Source organism: Aedes albopictus, chromosome 3, assembly GCF_035046485.1.
Source record: "Aedes albopictus strain Foshan chromosome 3, AalbF5, whole genome shotgun sequence".
Classification (NCBI taxonomy): Eukaryota; Metazoa; Arthropoda; class Insecta; order Diptera; family Culicidae; genus Aedes; species Aedes albopictus.
This window is the reverse complement of record NC_085138.1, coordinates 444,906,935-444,929,285: the sequence shown is the minus strand read 5'-3', so window position 1 is coordinate 444,929,285 and position 22,351 is coordinate 444,906,935. Positions and strand designations below refer to the sequence as shown.

General features: G+C 37.8%; 1 protein-coding gene across 6 annotated transcripts in view; it reads left to right on the top strand.

The window, feature by feature from the left end:
• Positions 1-1,495: 1,495 nt before the first annotated feature.
• The window catches only part of LOC109425927 (uncharacterized), an 89,528-nt gene continuing 68,672 nt past the window's right edge, over positions 1,496-22,351 (top strand). The window contains exons 1-2 of one of the 6 annotated variants that reach the window (XM_062856679.1): positions 1,496-1,812; positions 14,845-15,259. The gene's annotated coding sequence lies outside the window, so the exon portion shown is untranslated. Of the gene's footprint in view, positions 1,813-14,063; positions 15,260-22,351 lie in introns of those variants that run through there. The other 5 variants (XM_062856678.1, XM_062856675.1, XM_062856680.1 and 2 more) reach the window with 5 other exon arrangements.

The following is a 22,351-nucleotide window of genomic DNA, read 5'->3' as shown; positions in this document are numbered from 1 at the left end:
TTTTTAGGCATGGAGAAGTTGTCTGGACTTCTAAAATGGCGACCAGAATACTTCGAATGGCGGCTCCAAATTCAAGATGGCGGCTGTTTTATGAACGCTTTGAGGATCCGAATCCATGCAATATGTGCATATCTGGTATGAGGAAGATGATCGGAGTCCAAAAATCACGACCAGAATATACAATAAGGCGGTCCAAATTCTAAGATTGTGACTCCAAATTCAATATGGCGGCTATTTAATGTTATTATGCTCTAAAACCATGTAAAATGGGTATACTTGGAAGATATCTAGACTCCAAAAATGGCGACCAGAATACCCAAGATGCCAAGATGGCGGTCCAAAATCCAAGACTGTGGCTCCAAATTTAAGATGGCGACTGTTTGATGGTGGTTTATGATCCAAAACCATGCAATATGAGTATATTTGGTATAAGGTAGTTGTTCGGAGTCCAAAAATGGCGGCCAGAATATCCAAGATGGCGATCCCAAATCTAAGATGGCATCCCAAAATTCAAGTTAGTGGATTTTCAATTGTGTTCCAAGCTTATCATTCAATATGGATATATTTGGTATATAAAAGATTTCCGGAGTTTCAAAATAGCTAACAGAATAACCAATATGGCGGTCCAATATCCAAGATGGCAGCTGTTTAATGAAGTTTTTGGATCTTAACCATTTAATGTGGGTATATCTGGTATAGAGAAGAAGCCTGGAGTTTAAAAATGACGACCACAATTTACAAGATGACGGACTTAAATCCAATATGGCGGCTCAAAATTGTAGATGGCAGATTTTTTAATAGTTTAAGGCTCAAACATCAAAAGCCCGAAAAATGATATGATTTCTGGTGCCACGAAATAGATTTTTTTAAACGTGTGAAAGTGCGATATTCATCAACATGTCAGTTGAGTTTTGTTGAAATAAGTTTTCGAAGGCACGAAAAAGGCGCCATCACCGCTAGGTGGATTAATTAGGGCTTTTTACACGGGCTCCCGAATCAACACGGTATATTTTACACGGTTTTTAAAATTAACAAGGTTTTTTACACGGTTTTGCGAATTAACACGGTTATTTTTACATGTTTTTTACGTATCCCCCGTGTAAAAAAAGACCTTAGTGTATGTTTACATAAATATGCAGGACTTTTGTTACATCTCTGTAATAATTTAGTGACTCAAAGTTGTATACCACTTGTCTGGCAGCGCACGGCCGCAGCCCGCGATCTTTTTCATTAATTTTGCTCAAGCGCCCCTACCATTCTCTTCGTCGACCATCAACTGGTATAATGATCGCAGCAGCTCGACGAAACCCAACGCTCGATGAATGGCCCGAAACGGGAATCGGTTCCTCTCTCACCGCGCCACCGTGCCACTTTGAATGAACCAACTCGCTGAAGCTTAGCCTGCTTAGCGCCCGATTTGAGGTCTCAGGGTTTGAGCCTCTCTCTCATGGCTGTACCACAACCACAAGCGCAGCAAGCGCGATGTTGTAGCGTTTTTAGGACGTCTACCAAACCATCCACACATATCCATTCCAACGCCTGCCTTTCTTCTTTCAACTTGTTTTGGGGTGCTGCTTGCTGGTTTGGTTCGCGCATCGCAGCAGGCCCAGGTGACTACGACGACGTCGATGGCCAACAACAGTTGGTTGGTCATAACAATTCGAGCCACGATCAAGTTCGGAGAGGTTCCGCCGCGGGCGCGTGTTTAACCGTTTTTCCCATATGGTGCTGCTACGGTTCGAGGAGGGTGCTTGACATATAGGCGACGATCGTTGTCGTCAAGGATACGAAAACAGTGCTGTTTAGTTGATTGTGAGTTTCGGTTTCGGTTTCGAGCAACTGCAATGCCGCAGATGTGACGTAGTTATTAAATATCAAAGAGTATCGAAAAGTGGCTCTTGAAGTGAAATTTTTCACCTGTTGCAGATTCCCGTTTTTGTCTGGACTAGATATCACTAGAGAGAGAGAGACTCTGTCAATGTGTTGTGGTTTGTGTGTGAACATTGAGTGCTCAAGAGCGCCAAACAGTCGTCTGGTGTCGCCGTCGTCTTCTATGCCTTAAAACAGGGGTTTCTATATGATTTGCCCAGCATTGCACATTCTGATATTTATAGGACGCAATCAGTGAAGTACTAGATAGAAAGTAGTGAGCTAGATTTTTGTATGGCGAGATGATCAATTCTTCATTGCTGCAATAAAATGGTGCAAACAGAGTGGGTATTATGATTCATTGCCAAATTTGATGTTGTTTGAACAAAATTTTGGATAACTGTTTGTTGAAGTTGTAAGATTATCCAAACTTTTACTCAAACAGCATCAACTTAGTCAAGAATTCATAATACCCACGCTGTTTGCACCATTTTATTGCAAAAATGAAAAATTGATCATCTCACCATACAAAAATCCAGCTCATTACTTTCAATCTAGTACTTCACTGATTGCGTCTTATTGTACTGCCAATTTGAAGGTAAATTTGACACGCTGCGGTGGTGTTTCCGGTTCTTGATTGAATATAATACTATTCAAGAATTGAAGGACGCGCAGTTTGAATCGGTAATCCGTATAGCTATGAATACGACTAATAATAAAAATTGTATAGTGCTTCTTTGACTTGTTGAAGCTACTGCATTGAGCAAGATTCTTGGTAGAAGTCTAACATAATTATGATGTATTATGTAGTGATTCTGAGTGGTAAGAAATGAAATTGAATTTTAAGTTAGAAAATAAGTGGCATGAAACTAGAAAACTATGGGATTTACTTAGATAATCGGGAGCTAAATGAAATGGCTGTTGTAAAACAACGATTGATTTGTTGATAATCTAACAAGTATCTAGAAAGTTGCACATTGCTTTCACATTATAAAAATTAATAGTAGGTACGAATCTAATCATAATTCTGTAGTTGGACCGCTTTGGTACTTTAGGAAATTTAGTTCTATTTTATCATGAATGGTTTTTATCGACCAAATCATTCACTTTGTCGAAATATTCAGTATTGTAGAAAGTTTTGAGGCCACTTTTGACTACAACAGGTTTATCAGTAGGATGTAGGTCAATATGACCCAGACAGGCACGCCATCGCGGTGCGAAAAATCAAACATTTCAGGAGGATTAAGAAATAACAAACCGAGTAGAGGAAAAAATCTCAATAATAACACAACTTGATATGGAGATCAAAAAGTGATGTTGCTTTGATTGACATAAGAGATAAAAGAACTGACAATAATATCTAAAATATACTCCTGGCATATCAATAATAATCATAGCAGCGAGCTATTCGTATGATCTTCAAATAAAAAAAATTGATATTGGTAAGTAATTCCAGGAACATTTATTTGATATTATTTTCAGATCTTTTATCTCCTATATCAATCAAACCAATATCACTTTTTGATCGTCAGAATTTGACCTCTACCCGAAAAGAACTATATTACTATATTTTCCTAATGCCATAGAATCAAAACTTGCAACAGTTATGGAACAATATTTACATCTTAATGTTCAGCTCAGGATGAAAAGTGTGGTATGTAATTCCACCACTACGTGGCGCTTCTATGCAATTTTTAGATGTTTTATCTCATGACACAGGTCACCCACAAAGATCTTTTTTTTAAGTTGTTCAGATGTCTTGAAGTTCTCAAATGGTGAAAAATTAGTACTTAATTCCACCGCTTCGTGGCGCAATATGCATTTTTGCATGCATTTTTAATACTACAGTTCGGTTCTTCAGTGAAGTTCTCGAAAAGTCATATGATTCTCTACTGGTGGAAGTTTAATATTTAATTAAAACGCAACGTTGTGATATTCAGTATGTATTCCAAAAATTTTTAAAATATTTTTCATGCCACAAAAGTTTAGCTGGCTTAATTTCTCCAATAGTGGGGAGGAAAAAGGCATTTTAAATACAGAATTTGATACATTTTTAGGTACTGTTCATTTATTCTGTTAAGCCATGGACTACGTTCAGGACTTGCTTGTGGATGTTTCAAAGAGTTTTCCTTGAGTTTCTTTAGGATTTCAATAGGGATTTCTTCTGGAATTAAAAGGAGGAAATCCCCCAAGTATTTCTTCAGAAAGTTCTACAAGAACTCTTCCAGGAATTCATACAAGTATTCCTACATAGCATGCCAAGGATTTCTTCAGCAATTCATCCAAGGATACTTTTCCAGAATAACCAAGCAATCCTTCAGCTTAACCTACGAATATTACGTCAGGAGTGTTTTCAGAAAATCCGTCAGTAATTCCGTACCGTATTCTTCCGAGTAATCCTCCAATTAATCTGTCAAGTCAAGAATACCTTCAAGGTATTCTCGCAGAATTCCTTCAGAACTTGCTCTGAGAAATGCGACTTTTCCAGAACTTTTTCGCAAAATTCCATCAATGATTTGTTCAGGAACGCTTCTGGGAATTTATTTTTCGAAAATTATTCAAGAATTTTTTTCAGAAATATTTCCAATGCAATGAGTACCTCTCAATTGACCTTTTGAGAGTTTTTTCAGTAATTCCTTCATACATTTCTCTAATGGCTCCTTCATACCAGGGCTTCTCTAAGAAATTTAACAGGAATTTGCGCTAAGATTCTTTCAAAATTCCTGCAGGGAATCTTCCAGAGATTCTATTAGGGATTTCTCCAAAGGATTCTCGAGAAATCTCCGCAATGAACCTATCAGGAGCTCCGTCAAGGAAATCTTGGAGGTATTCTTGAAGAATATCTTCATAGATTTGTTCAGGCATTATTTTAGTGATTTATTTGAGGGCATTTCGAAAATATGCTCACGAATGCTCTGAAATATATCTACAAATATTTAATATTCAATTTACGATTCACTTGAAAATTTTCTCAGGCGATTTGTGCAAAAACTCATGAAAGGATTCGTACAGAAATTCATACACAGTGTGTCTGGAGCTTTTTTTTTTATTAATGTGTATTTTAACATTATGCTAATTTTACACTTCGGTCTGGAACTTTTTGCAAGGATTTTTTCAAACATTCCACCAAAGATATACAGGGGATGGCCAAAATGTTTGGGATAGGCAACTTTTTTCCTCCAACAAAAAAATTCAACATGCTGTTACTTTTCATAGAGTACATCAAAAAATCTCAAATTTTGACTGTTTGTCAACCTATTTTATGTGCATCTTTGGTACAAATTTGGGCTCGATTGAATAATTTTTCGCGAAGTAAGAACCGTTCGGGTGAAACACTATTATTGAGACAACTAATTTTTGAACTGTCATATCTCGGAAACCAGTGAACCGAATTGAATGAATTTTTTAGCGTTTATCAACAATATATTGGTACTTTATACGACGTTATAAAATGTAATATTTTCTCACGGCAAATTAAGTTACACTGGGTTGAAATTTTTATTCATATAGAGGAAAATAAGTCAAATTTACAATAGCTCACAAAAATTACTAAATGTGTTCTTCCTTCAATCTAAATAGGCTCCAATATATCTGATTAGAGATAACTTGAGAACAGAAGTGGAAAATCTTCGGATACCAACACTAAAATTTATTGACATTTATGTAAAAATATTACATTTTTTCGAAATAAATCCAAAAAATGTCAATCCTTGATAACTTTTTTCTACGTTCAAAAAGTACCTATGTTTTAATAGTTTATATAGCATTTACATAGTATTAGTGTACGTTCAAAATTTCATTCAATTCGGTTCATTGGTTTCCGAGATATGACAGCTCAAAAATGAGTTGTCTAAAAAATAGTGTTTTACCCGAACGGTTCTAACTTTGCGAAACATTGATCAATCGAGCCCAAATTTGTATCAATGATGCACATATAATAGGTTGACAAACAGTCAAAATTTAAGATTTTTCTATGCACTCTATGAAAAGTTATAGCATGTTGAACTTTTTTGTGAGAGAAAAAAAGTTGCCTATCCCAAACATTTTGGCCACCCCCTATATGTCCACAAACATTGCCTGGCTCGATTGCGTTATTATTCATGTAAATTTGTGGACCAATAAACTGAATAATAAGTTCAGTGTTTTAATGTTACGGGAACACTCTAAAAACATGTTCAAAATGTCTAGAAAGAATCTGGAAATGATTATCTTTGCATTCACGTCTTCAGAGACGTAAAAATAAATCATATTTTTGTTTGTGTCATGATTGATTACGTCAATTTCTTCAATTATGTCACCATTGTTTTTTATAAGTGTGTACCTAACGAAATGTCCCAAGATGCAAAAAACTCTCCAAAGATTTGTTCCAGAATTCTTTGAAAGATTTTAACAGTAATTCCTTTATAAATTTCATCAGGAATATGTGCATGGAAAAAACCTCCAAGTAATCTTAGGAAAATTCTTCCAAGGATTTCTTAATGAAATCCTTCAATATTGCGTTTAAGAATTTCTCTTAGGATTCCAACTGGAATTTCTTCTAGGGGTAATTCAATAGTCCCTTGAATGCTTCTTTTAAGAATTTCTCCTATTGCGGATTATTCAAAAAATATCTCCAAAAATTGCTTATAAGCTATCACAGAAAATCCTCCAAAAACTTTTAGGAATTCTTCATATGATGGCTTTGTCATTTTCGTTGACCTTCAATACATAACCCCACTTCAAGACGGGGTAAAGTTTGAGCATTTTTGTATTAATTTTCCCGGGTTATCAAAACTTTTGTATATTTGGCTGATATTTAGAAGTGTTCTTCATTTCTCATATGTCAGATGTCATTGTTTCTTTTGTAAGGATTCGCAACAATTAACATATTTTACATTTTCCTAATCATTATATCTTTGGGCCGATTTCTTCACCCTGGCTTAGGCGTTAAACCAAGTTTAACTATATGGGTAAGCCTGGCTTACCAGTTAAGCCGAGGTGAAGAAATCGGCCCTTAGTACATAGAAAAGTTTAGTAGAGCTAAACACACGTTAAAGTTATTCACCCAAAAATTACACGAAAATAATCCATGAAAAATTAAAAAAAAATCGGTAATAAACATAAAATTTCAAACTGTTTCCATTTTAAAAAAATCGGTTTGCCAGATAGACTATCAGAAAAAAATATAAAAGAGTAGAAATGATCAAAAAAAAAATGAAAAATTAAAAACTAAAACCCACAAAATTTCGAAACAAAAAAAAAATGCCGTCTTAAATATGTTGAAATCAGGCTTTCCAAATGTACAGCCTTCTCGCAACAGCCCGCGCAAGGCTGAATCGATACTCTCTTATGTGTGCAGACCATCTCTCGTTACCGTGTGCAACACCATCAGTGAGAAATGTATCGCCAACAGCACGCACACGCATGAGCGAAAGATGTATTGAAACAGCCGCTGCTTCGGCTGCTTGCCTGACAGTTGCATACTCGAGTTGTATCGAGCCGAGTGGAAAACATCGTGAGTACTGTTGGCCGCATGGCGATGACAATCTTCGACTAACCAGGCAGGCTGTCGCATAAAGGGTGTCATAGGCTGTCACGGGAGCACATGGCTTAACGCTAAAAGTTATTCACAAAATATGTGCTCAAAAGTATTTTTTTTACAAACATGGTGTGCCTTTCACAAGATGCCCCAGGGGCGGAAAGGAGTTTGTGCAAGCGTTTTTCAAAATTGTAATCTGTCTAAAATATACCACTGCTGTGAAATTAAACTCTCTTTTATATTGAAAACATGGCAGTGCATTTCACATGCCAATAAAAAATAATGCTATGCAAAATACTCTACTAGAACAAAACTTACAAGTACATATGCTCAATTTGAAAAAATACATAATACATTAAGTGCGTCGAAAATGTTAAGCGTGGGTTATACCACGATACTCGACACGTTCAACAGAAGTAAAATGCTCGGGCGGAGCGCAGCGATTTTCGTCACTTCGTGTACAGCTAACGAGAGACGGTTTGGGTGAGAGCCGAGGTTGTCATCGGCGAACGACGCACAGCGAAAGCAGACGATGTGAGCAGTTCCCGACAGTGATGTTGTATGTCGCATGATTTTTATTCTGTGGGCTGTCATGAACCATGCATTCACAAGGCTGTCATGGGAATAAGAGTGTGACAGCCATCAAAATGCTATCATGATGCGGTACTTTTGGGAAGCCTGGTTGAAATTGATGTTAGATTACAAAAAATGATATTTACATCAAAATTTAGAATATTGATATTAGAGGGTTGAAGACTTGTTACAGAACTTCCTCCGAGGATTTTCATAGGAATTCCTCAATCGATTTCTTCAGCATTTTTCAAAATATTTTCTCAGGAACTCCCCCAAGGGTTCCTTGAAGAATCTCTCCTTGGATGCCTTCAGGAATTTCTCAAAAGATTCCTTAGAGAGCTTCTTCAGTAAAGATCTGCTTTGGAATTCTTCTTAGGGTTGCTCCAGGTATTTTTTTTCCAAAGATTTTTTGAAGGAGTGTTGTTAGCGCCAATTTTAGCCAAATCTGACTATAATTTAGACTTACAGTTCTGTTCTAGTATTAGCATTTAAGTCTTACCAGCGTTCTAATAAGATGAACAAAACAAAAAAACCACAGCTCATAATCTTTTTTTTTTTGTAACTTCGGAGATATTCCGGGTTTTCCGCCAACTACTATGTGTCTACAGCAGATCAGACATTCCAGAAGACATCATTAGTATAAGAAAAGCTGTACTGAATTGTTCATTATACAATATTTGACCAGAAGTGTTCCGTGTACCTTGTGTTAGATAATAATCTGACCATGATCATTATACGAATCTTGTGCTTGTGCAATAAATCTGTTGAACTTGTTGAATAGTGAACTACATACCTGTTAGTGATGGTCCCGAATTGACCAACGTAGTTCCGGCTCCAGACAGATGGTTGAATGTGCGATAACAAGTGTTTTCAAAGATTCTTTTAATGATGCTTCCAAGGATTGATTCAGTACTTTTTTATATTCCTTCGGGAATCCAAAAATCCTCTGTTAGGTTTACTTCAAGGCATTTTGCTCCATTCTTCTTCCTTCTTTATGGCTCTACGTCCGCACTAGGACTTGGCCTGCGTCGCTTCAACTTAGTGTTCTTTGAGCACTTCCACAGTTATTAATTGAAGGGCTTTTATTTGCCTGCCATTGCTTTGAATTTGTATATTGTGAGGCAAGTACAATGATACTCTATGCCCAGGGAGTCGAGAAAATGTTCCCGACCGGAACGGGAATCGAACCCACCGTCTCCGTATTGGCGATCCATAGCCTTATTTTTTTCTTTGTTCGGAACATAAACCACTGCGACCAGAATTTGATCTATTGTGGTATATCCCGTGTCCTTTATTACCGTATTACTTTATCACCACTGAGAAGTTATAATGAATTCGGTTTTGTTACAGTAGTCATTTTCAACTTAATCGCAAGGGAGGATTCTGATTGATAGGTTCCGCTTTGAACACGCTCCTTTTTCAGTCAAAATCGGATCCCCTAACGATAAAGTCAAGAAATGATACCGATATTGACCATGCATCGAAACCCTAGTCCTTACTGTTTCAAACTAGTGAACACCGAATAAAATATTAGGAATACTAATCCATTTGTCCTTGTTTCAAGATCTATCTCGGCCACACCTAAAACCGAGACCTATCACTTTCAACAAGGTGTGAAATGTAATAAGGACCAAAGTGTTTTCCTTTGATTACTAAGTTATGCTGTTCCACTAGTTGGAAGCAGTTAGGACTAGGGTTCGGTTTGGTAGATCTTTCTCCGCAACGCAAACCAAAAAGGAGATCTACCCACGCTACGGGCTCCGTTAAAGATCGAGCATATTTTAAACCCCCTCAACCATTCATCCATCAGCACGGGTCGCCTGACACCTTGGATTGGGGTTACCTGTTTGGTGGACTTTTACCCCCGGAACAGGCGGTCCGTAGTGCTATTCTAAGCCGGCAGCTACACGGGCAATCCATAGCCTTAACCACTAGGCTGACAGGAGACCCCATTTGCATTTTGCTCCATCTATTTTCTTTTTTGGAATTTATTCAAGAATTCCTAGTATTCTTCAGGAATTTCTCGAAAAGTATTGATTATTAACATTAACGCCAAAATCGGTTAAATTTGTTTTCAACTTTTACGTGGTATTGTGGCTTATATGTTTTTTTTATCAGTACTGTAAATTGGGGTGTAGTTGGTCAGTGGGGTGAACCTGATCACTCAATTACCCGCAGATATCGACTACACCCCAGTTGACGGTATCAACGAGATTTTTAGCCCTAGGCTAGTTCATCTCGGGACCCACGCTCACAATGTTGTGTGTATGTCGGGAGTGGGACTCGATCCCACACGGTGTGTTGAAACAGGATTATTATCGCACTTTCATGAACCTAAAATATTTTTTCATTATAAGTTAGCCTTAGCTGTATATATTAAGATTCTGGAGGTTAAAAAATCTTTCATCGGGGAAAATTAAAATAAATTTGATTTTAGTGGTTTTCCACTTTTCCCATATGATGTGGTATTACGCAAATCTGATGAACCTAAACTCCGCTAGAAAAAGTCCCCTTTCTAATAATACATTTGAAACCATTTAGTGAGAAACGAATTTAAAAGTCTTTACAACGAGTTTAAATTTGTTTGGCATTCGTTTCATGTGCCCAGCCCACTACAGTCTGCCGAAAGTCATAAATCATAGAAGTCTACATTTCTACCATTTGTCCGGCACATAGATATTTGCAATGGAGGTAAACAAATACTTCCCATTTGTGCGACTCATACATTTGAGGAAGCGCCATACACCTGTGACTCATACCATTTGCAGAACATATCATTCATGAGCTAATTTGCCTGAAATGGCGGTTATTTGTTACACATACTTTGCATGTCAAACCACATCCACATGGATATTTGCCAAAAAGTATGAGTCGACTATACTGAGCGCGCATGACTCATTTGTAAAAGTTCTGCCTCTGATCTGTTGAGGACTTTTGTCCATACAAAATATTAAAATTATGATACCTTAGGGTTAAGTGGGCTGTTGAGTCTCAAACAACAAAAAGTTGACGCAAAATACATAAGATTGGCGTTGTTAATGCATTCAAAAATAAGGCACACCGGGCCAAGTTAAAACGGGTGGGGTAAGAAGAAACAGCGGGTTAACGTGATATTATCTAGTCATAATAAGCAATTTGAATGTCATAACATTTTTTTTAATCAAACAATCATTTGGACAAGAATAATTATAGAAATTGTATTGAAATCTTTTTCAAAACATCACATGTTTTTATTAAGAATTTACCGAATGCAACGCATGCTTAATATATGTCAATATGAATGACATCTTATAGTATAAGCCTAGAATATATTGGAAACATATCAATTTGCAAGTAATCTGATGAATTTCAATAATGGTAGTCTCGTGCAGTGTTTTTTTTTCTATCTTCGTCTGGGTTATCTGTAGTTTTATTTTATAAGACACTTTGGTCTTGATAAAAACTTCATGCAGTTTATATAATGGTTTTAATGTTATGACTGCATAAAATAAAATTTCTTTTTCCCAAGTAAAATCCCTTCATTTTTGCAAAGTGAGTTTGACAACAGATTCAGTATGGGGAGAAATGTGATAAAAACGAATTAAAAAGTCACCCGTACACTCGATACCTTTCAACCATATTCTATGTGTTATAACTAATTAGGAATCAAAATCTATCCAATGATTCCTAAATGAAGCATAAAATAAATGTTCTTAGAAAGTTGTATTGAAACCTCAAATTGCGTCAATCTTGCCTCATTTTACACATCACTGTTGTTGTTTTTTTTAAATATATTTTATGACATTCCCAGAACATTCATGTCTTCTTAATATTGTTCTACATTTTCAATTTTCATTTTATCTGTAGATTTAGTTAAATTTGTTCTCAGGATAAACAAGAATGAACATTAAAATTAAGTAAAAAAGAAAATAGAGCTAAGGACTCTTCCTTTTAATTGCATTACGATTTTGCATAATTTGATAGATACGTATTTCGACCTCAACTGTTAGGTCATCTTCAGTGTCTCGTACTTAATCCGATATTCTGTTTACGTAAATGTATTTCGCTAACATGCCCAGGTTCATCATCATCAAATCTAAAACTGTTTCAATCAAACATTGATTGAATTCACAATAAAAAAAAAGTGATTACATATGCTTACCTTAAAGTACGTGTATCAAGGGCGTGTGCCGAAAGAGTAATCAAAAGCTATTCTCTAAGGGCTGTTTCTTCACCTCGGATTAACCGGTAAACCAGGCTTACCCATATAGTTAAATCTGGTTGAACGCTTAAGTCAGGGTGAAGAAATCGGCCCTATGTGTCCTACATGCAAACAAAAGTATATATAGGATGTATTTTCACTTGTTAGTAAAACATCGAGCCCATCAAAATCAGAGCACAATAAACATGAAAGTTTTTATTATATTCGAAGAGCTATCAGTATTTCTGCTAAACTAGCTGAAAACAAGTAAAGGGTGAGTCGATAATTATTGTGCCAGTTTGAAACTAACGTAACTTTTTTCCTACTTCACCGAAATCAACCAAATTTTGCACAGTTTTTCCTCATGGTCTATTGTTTACATATGTGTAATTGAACAGTTATCAGTGAGATTCTGGTCGATATAGAATAAATTAAGTTAACAGATCTCATAAAGATGTTGTACAATCACATGCTAAAATCTAAAATGATGGTATCGCGTCTTGAAGCAATTAATGATTATACATTAACGGATCATCTTAATGTTCGTCAATAGGTTTCAGGAACGGTTGTCAGTGAAACATAAGCTTGGAGCTAGGTGAAAACCAGGCATGATGCGCATAAACAAACCAGAGAGTTTTAATTATTTGATTCAAGTGGCACCTGAACATGTCCACATGGAGGGCGTCAATCAAAAATGTCGTAAATTTCACTAAAACGCATCCTAAATTTGAACTGAAACCAGAAAGTTGAAATACATATATATGCTAAACTTCTGTAGAAATTTGATTTTATTTAGATAACTGTAGACAATTTGCGAATCAGTTGAAGGTAGGGTGGCACAATAATTAACGACTCACCCTTTAAATGTACTGTTAACATGAATGTTGAAAAATACGCGTGATTAAGTCACCATATTTGTTTAATGATTTTCCAACCGAAGCATCTTTCGTGGCCGTGTGATCGTCGTTTAGGTGTATCGTTACATGGTTTGGCATGCAACGTATATGCAACCAATACCCACCATTTCAGGCAAATTAGCACATGAAGAGTATGTGCTGCAAATGCTACGAGCCACAGGTGTATGGCGCTTCCTCAAATGTATGAGTCGCACAAATGGGAAGTATTTGTTTACCTCCATTGCAAATATCTATGTGCCGGACAAATGGTAGAAATGTAGACTTCTATGATTTATGACTTTCGGCAGACTGTAGTGGGCTGGGCACATGAAACGAATGCCAAACAAATTTAAACTCGTTGTAAAGACTTTTAAATTCGTTTCTCACTAAATGGTTTCAAATGTATTATTAGAAAGGGGACTTTTTCTAGCGGAGTTTAGGTTCATCAGATTTGCGTAATACCACATCATATGGGAAAAGTAGAAAACCACTAAAATCGAATTTATTTTAATTTTCCCCGATCAAAGATTTTTTAACCTCCAGAATCTTAATATATACAGCTAAGGCTAACTTATAACGAAAAAATATTTTAGGTTCATGAAAGTGCGATAATAATCCTGTTTCAACACACCGTGCCCAGGTCCTCGGCGTGATAGTCAAGTGTTCTAACCATCACATCAGGTCCGCTCCACACTTTGTAGGTTCTAAACAGAACTGATCTAAAATTCAGATTTAGGAGCTTACAATAAGAGGCTTTAATCAAATTAACAAACTTTCACACAAATGTTTGATTACTATGAATTTCACTTATATTTCTTTAAGTTACCCGAGAGAAGTTTTCAGTTCCAGAATTTAGATGAAAACAGTTAACTTTTATTAGTTAAAACAGTAAATAAAAAAGCGCGGATGTCCTGGCAGAATATTATGCGCTCCGGGTAGCATGATCAGAGAACCCCTGCCTCAACATCATAGGTGTTTTTTTTTTATTGCGCCTCCACCATCATTCTCTCTGCATATTTATCGTCTGGTATGGCGACCAGCATAGAATGAAAACACCAATACCATCGGGTAGACCATAATCCACTACAACCACAGCACACAACACACCCGAGTCCAGCAGAGAGCTGAGCTGATGAAAATGTTTTAATCCGCAACCATTCTTCGAGATCGCTTCATACCTAGATGTGAGGAGAATTATTCAATAAGGAAACCTGTTACGGGTTGATTCTGCTTTCGGTTGCTCTCTTCACCATTCCCCATTCAGTCGTTCAGTTTCTGCGTTCCGTTAAGATCTCGTTTCGTTCGAAAGTGCGAAGTTTTTGGTGCCAGCCAGCGATCCCGACCAAAGGTGTGCCTTCTTTCCATTCATATCCGAGGAGTTCGCATTGGCCGCCAATATTGCCAAGTTGCCATCTTTTCCGGGAAGTGCGCGCGAGTGCAACAACTGAATGAGATCAGTGGATCAAGCCACCAACGGCGAACACCCTCTTTCCACCGTCTCCGATTTGTGGTGAAAACGCATAAAGTGCAAGAGAAACCAAAAAGTGACCCCCTGCTTGCGATGCTGCTGTGAGCAGAGATTAGCGTAATGAAGAGCTTGAATCTATCGTGCGGATCGTAGTTGGCCACGGCGCTGAACCATTAGAACGGGTTTCAAGGTAGCACGGTGAGTGGCTTACTTAGATCCACGCAGCAGCAGCAGCAGTATGCGCAAGTCGATTAATCAACTGAAGTGTGAAGATATCAGCCGAGCGTATAGCTAGTGAAGTGTGTTTTACAGCTATTTTGACCAAGTTTCTTGACCTTAGACGGGTGCTAGGAGTAATCAGTGAACACCAAGTACGGTGGGTGCAATGTGATTCTACGAAGAAGGTGCAGAACAAAGAAGAAAAGGGAATACTAGAAAGTTTAACGGAGTGGTCCGCGAGGGAGCGAAAACAACACAAGCCAAGTAAGAGAGCACTTACGAAGCAGGATAATTGGAGACATCGATGCAAGTGTGTGAAGTTTAAAGGTGCGTGTTGGCTTGGACGTGACGGCGGCGACCAGACCTGTTGCGCCGCAGCTTGCAGTGGAAGTTAAAACCTCTCTGGCTAGCCAAAGGAAGTGAAGTGCGGGAAGGGTACGAACCATCGGGTAATGAAAGGCTGTCGCTGCTGCATGCTACTGGTTGAGAATGAGCGCACAATGATGGGAACAATTCGCACCGGAGACTAACGTGTGGTAAGTCTTTTGCTTTGGGTTTTACCTTTTAGTCAGCGTCGTAGCTGTTGGTTGGTTGGGTTGGTTGCGTTTGAGTATCTGCTTTTTTTTTGGTTTCGCACACCTCCATTTGTGATGCTTTCGATTGCCTTATTGTGGTTCAGGCGATAGGCAGGGCACTAAAAACTCATGTTTACTGCGGTGATAATGACGAATGATGAGATGATGACGGCGATGCTAATGAAATGGCTGCATTTCTCGTGAAAGGTGCAAAAATTTCTTAATTGAATTTTTCGGTCGGGGTTTCACAAAAGTCATTTTGATTAATTGTGAGGCAGTAAACCAAGGAATTAGCTGGAGGTTTTTTAGAGAAATTATGCGAGATCACATCTTGAATGGAACAAATTACAGTTATTGTTTTGAAAGCATGCTAGAGAAATGAATTGTTTTATTTGTCAGCTTCATTAACAGCAGTAGCAAATAGTTCGTTGTTTTGATCTCTTGCCTTCCATGATTACAAAAGTTTTTAGTTGAAATAAAAAATATAATGAATTCTTTACAATAATGATAACCAGTTGTTGTTCCTTACCTGCATACAAGAAGGAAAGCACTCTACTATACGTAGAAAGATACGTAGTAGGCCATACAGTAATTAAATGTGTGCGTCGACTTTTCGGCGTGAAAGCAACATTTGTCGGCGTGTGGCTTCTCAAGTGATCGAGATCAAAGTTTACTATTTTCTAACGATTGGATTAGGGTATCGCGCCACTTGGGCGGTGGCTTCTATATTCGCCTGTTTCCCACTATAACTCAGTCGATGTTGAACCAATTGACTTGAAATGTTGTACACGGGTAGATTCCATACCTATCTCACCGCATTCCAAAAATTGTGTCAATTGGTTCAAATTTGACTGCGTTATAGTGGGAAACAGACGAATATAGAAGCCACCGCCCAAGTGGCGCGATACCCTACCTAAAGAAAACATTTGGAAATGTGCTGTGGAAATCGTTTCGTCGTTTTGATGCTGTTAATTTGTTAGAGGAACAGTACGTTGAACAGTGCGCGGTGTTCATTCCACCGCGCTGCCGCCAAATCCCGGGTAGAGGAAAAGAGCTCAGTAAGAGCATATTTTTTATTTGGTTTGATTGATATAAGAAATAAAAGATCTAAAAATAATATGTAAAATTTACTCCTGGAACATCATCATCAAATCATATTTAGATCTTGTAAGATCTAACCAATAGCAGCAAGCTATTTGTTTGATCTTGAAATATCAAATTTTTATATTGTTCAAATGTTCCAGGAACATTTTTCAGATATTATTTTCAGATCTTTTATCTCTTATATCAATCAAACCAATAACACGTTTTGATCGTCAGTATTTCACTTCTACCCGGGATGCGACGCCGTCTTGAAGATTCTTTTTAATAAGGCTTCCAACATCATATCCATGAACTGACTTCATCCGTGTATGGGCCCAATACTCCTTTAAAATTCCAATCCTAACATTGCTTTCAGGCCGGTACGGTGTACACGCTGGCGCACACATCTATCTGTAATTTTGGTTTAACCCTCTAATACCCAAATTTTTGATTTTGATCTAAATATCATTTTTCGTCATCTAAAATCGATTTAAACATGTTTTGGAAGATGATTCTTTTTAATTCTCGATTTCGTGAATTTCAGTTTCTGATTTTTCTAATTTTTATTTTTGAACATCCCCACACTTTTATATTTTTCCTGGAAGCCAATTTGGGGAACGGATTTTTTGAGATGAAAACATTTTGAGATTTTATGATTATTGTTGAAATATTATTATTATATTTTTTTTTTCACAGAAAATTTTATTTTCCGTGTAATTTTAAGAAAAATAATTTTAGAGTGTATTCGATTTCCTTAAACTATTAAACAAGGATAGAAGGATTTGGGAAAAATTTAAAATGTGTTAATTATAGCGATTCAATACAAAATAAACAATGACTTCTAAAAGGTGACTAAAACATCAATTTTTCAATGATTTAAAAAAATATAAATACGCTTTAAAATGCGCCAAAAACCATTTTGAGATATACAGAACAGTCCTAAATATCAGCCAAAAATATAAAAAAAAATGATTTTCCACGAAACAAAAATTACAAAAATGCTCAAACTATACCCCGTCTAAAGGCGGGATTGGGTATTAGAGGGTTAAAATGTTTTTCGATAGTCCAAAACATAACTTCCCAAACTTCGCTTTGCAACTCCGACCGTTAGCTGGGCCACTCCAATTGTTCAACAAGAGCGAGATTGCAACTGACTCGATGACTTATTATCAACGAGATTTTTTATTCCAGAGGTAGTTTATCTTGGAACCCACAGCTTCACTTCTCCCTTCCAAAGGAAAAACATTTTGGGGGTTTGTCGGGAGCAAGGTTCGATCTCAGACCTTCGGCGTGAAAATCACGTGCTTTAAACATCACACCAAGTCCGCTCCATTTCCACAATTTTGACTACTTAACTGCAGGTGGAAGGCAGAGTGACTCTTGCCAGTGTGTATAGAAATGATCCTACTATTATTTACTGAATGCAGGGAAGACTCTAAACGGGTTTATAATAGAAATCTTATGCGGGTTCAACAGTTCCAATAGCTTCCACGATTCTTCCAGGAGTTCCTTCCTTCAGGGATGTCTTTAGGATTTATTCTAAGATTTTTTTTCCTGGATCTTCGAATATGACTCAAGATGGAGCACCCAAATAGATATATTGGCACGACTATTGATGGAAATCCAGTAGGAACTTTTGAGAGGAATTTCTCAAAAAAAATCATAGCGAAATCCCGAAAGGTTTTCCTGGATGAATCCCACAACATATTCCAAGATAAATAACTGAAGAAATTCCTTTGGGAATCCAGGAAGGAATACCAAAAATAACTCAAGCAGGGGTTCCAGAAGGAGCACTTGGATGAATCTCAGAAGGAACTCCTGGCCAAATCTTAAAATGATGCTCAAAAAGTTTTCCAAGGCGAATCCCACGAAGAATTTCTGGAAAAATCCCAGAAAAGTTTCCTGGAAGAATATAGGATGGGATTCCTGATAGAATCTCAGAAGATAATTCTGATGGAATCTCAGAAAGAGCTTTTGGAGGAATTCCAGGATGATTTCTCTCTTGGGAATCAAAGGTTTCTTGCAGATTTTTCTTCCGAGCTTCCATCAGGAGTTCCTTTTGAAATTCCTTCCGAAGTTCCTTCAGGAATCCTTCTGGAGTATCTTTTGGATTTCTTTGTAAGGTTCATCCAAGATGACTAGATTTCTTAGGGCCCATATAGCCGAGGCGGTAAACGCACGGATATTCAGCATGACCATGCTGAGGGCTACGGGTTCGATTCCCGGTCGGTTCAGGATCTTTTCGTAAAGGAAATTTCCTTGACATCCTTGGGCATAGAGTATCTTCGTGCCTGCCACACGATATACACATGCAAAATAATCATTGGCAGAGGAAGCTATCAGTTAAAAACTGTGGAAGTGCTCATTGAACACTAAGCTGAGAAGCAGGCTTTGTCCCAGTGAGGACGTTACGCCAAGAAGAAGAAGAAGAAAACTAGATTTCTGCAGGAGTTCCTTCAGTGATTCCTCCAGGAGTTCTTCCTGAAATTCCTCCGCGAATTTCTTCCTGGGCTCCTTGAAGTATTTCTCCAGTGATTATTCGAGAAGTTCCTTCTGAGATTCCTCCTTTTGAGGTTTCCTTCTTCTGAGATTTCTCCAGGAGCTCTTGGTGAGATTCATCCAGGAGTTCCATCTTACATTTATTCTTTAAAACTTCCGGACGAGGCCATTCAGAAGTTCTTCTGGAATTTTTCGAGGAATTCTTTGTTAGATTTATCCAGGAAGTCCTTCCTGGATTACTCCAGGTATATCTTTTGTGATTATTGCAGGAGTTCCTACTGGGATTCCTTCTTAAATCTGTTCTGTGATTGCTCTTGGAGTTCCTCCTGGGATTCTTGCTTTTGAAGATTCATTCTTCTGCGGTTCATCCAGAAGCTCCTTTTGGGATTCTTCCAGGAGTTATTTATGGGAATTCTTCGTGGGTTTCTCTAGGTAGGAGTCTCTCTTGAAATTTTTCCAGGATTCTTACTAGAAGTTTTTCCCGGGATTGCACAATTAGCTCCTTCCGGTAATTTTGCAGGACCTCTTTCTAGAATTCCTCAAAGAGTCCCTTCGCGGATCCATTCCTGATTTTTTTCAGGATTGTTACTCGAATCTGATATTCCTCCAGCAATCCTTCTAGGAATTCTCCAGGAATTCTTTCTGAGATTCATTCAAAAAATGCTTCTAGAATTCCTCCAATGAATGCTTTCTGTATACCTTCAGAAGTTCTTTCTGTAATTTCTGCAGATTCTTCTGATTTTTTTTTAAAGAAGTTCATTTTGGCATTCTCTTATATGTTCCTATGGAATTATGGAACTTCTTATGGTTTATTGCATGAGTTCCGTAAGGAACACATCTATGAGATTCATAAAATTCATACAGGTTTCCGTTGAGGAATTCCTCCTACAATTTCCTATAGAATTTCGTCAGCAGTTTTAGTAAGGCATTGCTCCAGTAGTTACTTGTGAGTTTGCCTCCAATTGTCGAGACAATATTTCTGGCTTCGTGGCCGTGCAGTTAGCGGCGTCAGTCGTCTAGGCGTTTCGTAAGCCTTGAAGAGCGAGTTCGATTCCCGCTCCAGTCGGGGAAACTTTTCGTCAAACAGAAAGTTCTCCATTGGGCCACTGGGTGTTATATGTGTTGCCCGTTATCTCGTGTTAATAATGTTCAGTCTATGAAGTCTGGCTGAAGACGGTGTAGTGTCTTTTTTTTCTAAGGAATCCCAGGAATTCAGAAGTTCCTTTTAAAATTACTTCCGAGGTTTCTTCGGAAATCCTTCAGTGATTCCTCCAGGAGTTCTACTTAGAATTCCTCCGGGGATTTCTTCCTGGATTCCTTTAGGTGCTGATCCTTTGATCATTTGAGGAGTTTCGTCAGGGATTCCTTCTTTTGAAGATTCCTTCTCCTGAAATGTCTCCACGAGCTCTATGTGAGATTGATTCAGGAGTTTCTTCTTAGATGTTTCTGAGATCCATTCAAAATACCTCCCAAGAATCCTTCAGGAGTCTTTCAGGATTTTTCCAGGAATTCTTTGTAAGATTTATCCAGGAAATCCTTCCTGGATTCCTCCAGTTGTTACTTTTGTGATCAATGCAGGTGATTAATGCATAAGTTGCTTTAGTGATCGCTCTAGGAGTTCCTTCTGGCATTCATCAAGCAGTTCATTCTTGGATTCTTTTTTTTTGAGGATTCCTTCTTCTGAAATTCATCCAGAAGCACTTTTTGGTATTTTTGGGAGTTATTTATGGAATTCCTTCCTGGATTCTTCTAGGCATTCCTTTTGTGATTTCTGTAAGAGTATCTTTAGAATTTCTTCAGAAAATATTTTCGGGATTTCTATTGGAAGTTTTTATTTCCTTCTGGGATTCCTCAAAGAGTTTCTTCGCGGGTTCGTCCAGGTTTGACTTCTGAGATTATCTGGGATTCGTTTAGAAGTTCTTTCTTAGATCACTTCAGGAAATAATACCTAGATTCCTACAAAAACTGCCTTCAAGATTTCTTCTCTTCGAAATCTTTCTGTATTCCTCCAGGAGTTCGTTCTATAATTTCTACATATTCTTCTGATTTTTTTTCTGGAAGTTTATTGTGGAATATGCTCGCAATGTAGATTGTCTGTATGGAGGAACTCCTACAGGATTTTTTAAAATTAATTTTATATGGATTTACTTCACGAGTTCCGTTACGAGCTCTTCTTTGGGTTTCTCACACGCAGTTTCCACACACGCTAATAGAAATCATCACTGACTGGATTCGCCATAAAATACTCACTGATTTTTTCTCAAAGTTGAAGTCAAGTTAAACCCTGGTATGTCTTGGGAATTCCCTAAAATTTTCCACAGGATTAGCGTGGTAATCCAGCTAAACACATCCTTCCGTAGACTGAAACGCAAATTTTATCAGGCTATGGCCCTTCCATGGTTCTAAATACAATCCTTTTGAAAGTCTTCTCAGAACCGAAGTGCCAACCAGCATTCCCCTTGGAACGCTCTAAAATTTGATCGGCATTCCGAAATTTAATTTTTTTTTAAAATCCCACCAGCATGTCATGAAGAAGCACACTCTTCCGCGCGGGTAAACTACACATTTTTAATCAATGACAGAGTTGGCCAAGTCTGTACAGTCAGTTGGAAAGTTAGAAAAATGCTAGAGTGTAATGGTTGTTGCTACTAGAGGCTTCGAACACTCGGCCCGGCATTCCCACAACCACCAAAGGAAGGATATTTGTTAGAAGGGTAGGATGTTAGATATAGGGAACAACCTTCGTCGTTCTTGAGTACCTCCAGTTAAGTCTAGTCGAAGCTTTGGAGGAGGCAAATGCTCTTAAATGCTCATTATGTCTGGATGTTGATAATATGCTGGAACTCGTTGAGATCTATCTCAAGGCACTGAATTAAAAAAATGAAGAATTCTTAATGACTTTTATTACTTTCAGGTTTTCAGGAAGGGGTACATGGCATTTCACTAACATTGAGCCAACTCTATGGGAGTATGTGTTCCATTTCGTGCAGAAGAGCTAAACTTATGTAGAAATTTTCAGCTATTTCTACAAGAACAAAAACTGATATTATATCAATTTGAGCTCTTCGTGCGATATTCATTAGATTTTTGAATAACACATCAAAATCACATCGAGCAATGACAGCAAAAATTGTTAGATATTCCCGTCTACCCGGGTATTTATTTAATTGACATTGACACATGAATAATTATTGCCGAGGCCTGTGGCGTAGTGGCTACACGTTCACTTCGTGAGTGGATGGTCATGGGTTCGAACTCAGCCCCGGCACTTGAAATTTTTCGTCAGTTGCTCATTCCCCCGAGAGCGGCTGACACCTGACCCTCTTCTGAGCATATGCTCTAACGGACCCGGAAACTTTGATATCGACGTACGGCAACTCATAATGGACCCCCAATCGGACTGGAAAATGAACAAGAGCCACACATCAACATCCTCGTGCTTATAATTCTACCATGGACAGGGTAGAAAAG